General features: G+C 47.2%; 1 long non-coding RNA gene across 1 annotated transcript in view; it reads right to left on the reverse strand.

Moving 5' to 3' along the window:
• Positions 1-511: 511 nt before the first annotated feature.
• The window catches only part of LOC114625521, a 5,696-nt gene continuing 2,619 nt past the window's right edge, over positions 512-3,588 (reverse strand). Inside the window, exons 2-3 of the long non-coding RNA XR_003712091.1 lie at positions 1,099-1,175; positions 512-611 (exon numbers count right to left, since the gene is read on the reverse strand). This is a non-coding gene — a long non-coding RNA (uncharacterized LOC114625521). The remainder of the gene's footprint in view (positions 612-1,098; positions 1,176-3,588) is intronic.

Genomic DNA, 3,588 nt, shown 5'->3' on the forward strand with positions numbered 1-3,588 from the left:
GATGCCTCTCACATATAGGAAATACCATGTCTAAGAAATCCTCTTAAGGAGACAGGTCCTCAATGTTCATAATGGTGAAAAGTTGGGTGCACGCTGAAAGTGTAACTGAGGACAGGCCAAAGGAATGTGTGGCCCATGTGTTGGGCAGTATGTGGTGATGTGAGGCCTAAGCCCCCATCAACACTATGAGAAACCCTTGAAATGCTACAAACATCACATAGAGGGGAACAATGTCATATAGAGGGGGGCGATGACTGTTTTTCATTTTAGTCTTATTTGGGACACTTTACTATCTTACCTAAATTTCTGCAAATACCTATCAAGGCTGGATCACTACAGCTGTCTTGAGGTGTTGTGGGTAGAGGCAGGAAGCACACTGACAGGGGCAGAGCGAGCCAGCCACAAGCACAAGCTCACCCTATCTGCTGCTCTAGGCAGGCCAGCTCCGCACAGGCCTTTTCCTCCAGGGCCAGCTCGCGCAGTCGAAGCACCGCAGTCTGGAACTGTGCACGTAGCTCTTCATCTCTCAGATTCTGCTCCAGCATTGCAGTAGTGACACGGTGGAAGTCTCTGGACCCTTCTGTTTCCAGCTCTGGTCTCGATATGTTCCACTGCAGAGAGGTAGACCAACCCAGTCTTGTCACTGCTGGGACCTCTCATGGGTAGGGCCTGCATGACCACAGTGTCCTGCCTAGCTTGGAGTGGGCATGAGGCCAGGATGATGATCTCAGGAAGATGCCACTTACTCCAAGAAGTCCTCCTGAATTTCCACCAGCTTATCCCCTTCAATGTGCTCCCTTCTTGGCAAAGCACCCTTCCTGACCATAAGCTCTCAGAGTATAGGCGAGAGTCCTCATCATCCTGGCCGCATGCCCACTGCAAGCTAGGCAGGACACTTGTGTATTCTCTGCAGAGTTTTAGCAAGGCAGTCTAGGCTATGCATAATCCTGCCCAACATACCCTGTATGAGGTCATGCAGACCCTCAGCAGTCACCCAGTGTGGGAAGGCAGGGTGACCCTCCCGAGACCAGGGCCAGTAGGACCCATTGCCCATCACCAGTATCGTGCAGCCTCAAAACTGTGCCCCATTCTTTGTACCTGGTAGGTAGGTCTGTCTGAAGGGTGAAACTTAGCTGGAACCAGCAGAGAGGGGCTTGTGTCCTGCTGCACTGGCTCTGAGAGAGAAAGAAGACCTTGGTTGGGCCCTGAGGGAAGCGGTGGTATGTGTTCAGGATCCTTTCCTACAGAAGGTCCAGACACAGTGTATGGGGCAGACAGGAAAGGCTCACAGCTGACCTATGACACCAGATCTTGAGGCAATGCTGGAGGGGACTGGTGGCCTCCTAAGCTGAGGCTCTGAAGTGAGACTCACAGTTGTATGCAGGACCAGACCAAATACAAGGTGCACAGAGTGACAGTCCTTGCTCTCACAGGAGACATTGAAGCCAGAGGGAAAGGATGTCCTGAGTCTGGTACCAAGCAGGGCCGGGCACTGATGAGCACAGATTCCGTGTTCATCCTGCTGACCCCTGCAATCTATCCTGCTTTGGTGGGTTTCATGGAGAAGGCCTTTTAATTAAAAAATAATTAAAGGATATTTCTGACACACCTCATCAAGAAAGAGCAAGAGGAACTAGATTCACCATCATATCTGAAAATGTGTTTTATACAGACTTATTTACATAACAGTTTCACAAATACGCAAGAACATTTTTGAGACACTTGATATCAACAGCCCAGCACAGTGCTCACAGACAGAAACAATGACAATATCCCAAGAGAGCTACAGTACAGCACAGGGACAGCAAACTGAGGTAGAGCGCCAGTTAGAGCAGACAGAGCTGAGTCTGGGGGATACAGGTAGCTAGGATCCATGGAGTGGTATATTAGAGACGGAACCACAAAGAGAACCCCGAGACTCTATGCTTCTAATGACCAGCATGTCTTAGTGTTCAGGTGAGAACTGACTGGGTCAGTGTAGATAAAGGACACCCAGAAAGAGGATGTGGGTTATGTGCCTCATGATCCATAGATCACTGGACAACACACAGGCTATCCTGCGTCATTTATGAAGTTTCATCAGCCCAGCCTTAGCAGTGATCTGGATCCAACTGGCCAGTTACAGAAGTAAAACTTGAAAGGATCAGATTAAGTTCAGTAATTACAGCTGAGGCCAAGGCTTAAGAATGTGTATAGAGACCTGGGTGTGGTGGTGCATGACTTTATTCCTGAGTTTGAAGCCAGCCTAATCTATAGAGTGAGCTCCAGAGCAGCCAGGATTACACAGAGAAAGAAACAGGAAAAAAGAAGTGTATATAGAGACTGTGGAGACTTCGGCTATAAATGAAACAGCTGTGTCCTAGCCCCTCCCTCAAGACTCAGAGATCTTCACGGAAGGAGCGGAGATCTTCTAAGAGCCAGGGCTGGTTCATAACCACAAGCAATCAGTGTTTCCTGGATACAAGGCAGCTGCACACATGAACTCACAACAATTGAGCTAGCATGCACAAGATCTGTGCAGACTCAGGCTAGTCCAAACCCTAGTGTGGAGGTGAGGGCAGGAAGTCTGATCATTGGCTCAGAAGCTGAGGGCATTTGGTAACTCCTGGGAAAGAAAGAATTGGTTTTCTTTAAGGGTGTGACCCTTAAGGTTCCAGGGCAGGGTCCACACCCAGGAGTATTTGGGAACACAAACTAGACTTTGGAGAGAGGGGAGTGGGAGGGAGAGACAGGGAGCACGGAGAATGTGAGAGTGAGGTTGGGTGGTTAGGGTAGGGGTGCATCTGAGTGACTTAGGGGGTTGAATATGATCCAAAGTACAGTTTGAAATTCTCAAAGAACTAATAAAATACCGTTTTTAAACAATCACGTGAATAGAAACAAAACTATCTCAAATTGAGGTAAAGTTTATTACAGCCAGCAGCAAGCAGAGCAACAGGGAGTCATAGCTAAAATCAGCTCAGAGATGGAGGCTACAAACTTGTCATAACTGGCAAGATGGTGCCACAGACAGAGAAGCTTGCTCCCAAGCCTGATGATCTGAGTTTAATCCCCAGGACCCACATCGTGGAGAGAGAAAACCAATTCCTGCTAGTTGAGAACTTGTTTTCATAGCTGTATTCATATGTTTAAAAGGTAAGTCATCCTTGCTGGGGAGATGGCTCTATGGTTAAGAATACCACCTGCTCTTCCTAAAGATTTAGGCTAGATTCCCACAACATACATGTAGGCAAAACATCCATATACATAAAATAAAACAATAAAAGTGGGTACAGCTATGAAGGGATTAAGAAAAGATCTGAATAGAATGCTGAACGTTTAAAACACTTCAAATGAAGACCACACTGATTAAGGGCAGATTAGACATTGCCAAAGAAAGAACTCACAGCATCCAGTGTAAAAGTAAGACCTGGAAGTCTTCCAAAACTGCAGAAAGTGATAACCCACAGACCAAAGAATCCTAAAGCCCAGCACACAAGCATGAAACTAGAGAGTGTCACTACAAATTTGTTTGAGAAACAGAAAAGCAGCCAAACAAATGGACACAGTGCTTGCAAATGAACAGAGGACTGGAAGAATGGCTTCCTC

This window comes from Grammomys surdaster, unplaced genomic scaffold (genome assembly GCF_004785775.1).
Source record: "Grammomys surdaster isolate TR1022 unplaced genomic scaffold, NIH_TR_1.0 219, whole genome shotgun sequence".
NCBI classification, from domain to species: domain Eukaryota; kingdom Metazoa; phylum Chordata; class Mammalia; order Rodentia; family Muridae; genus Grammomys; species Grammomys surdaster.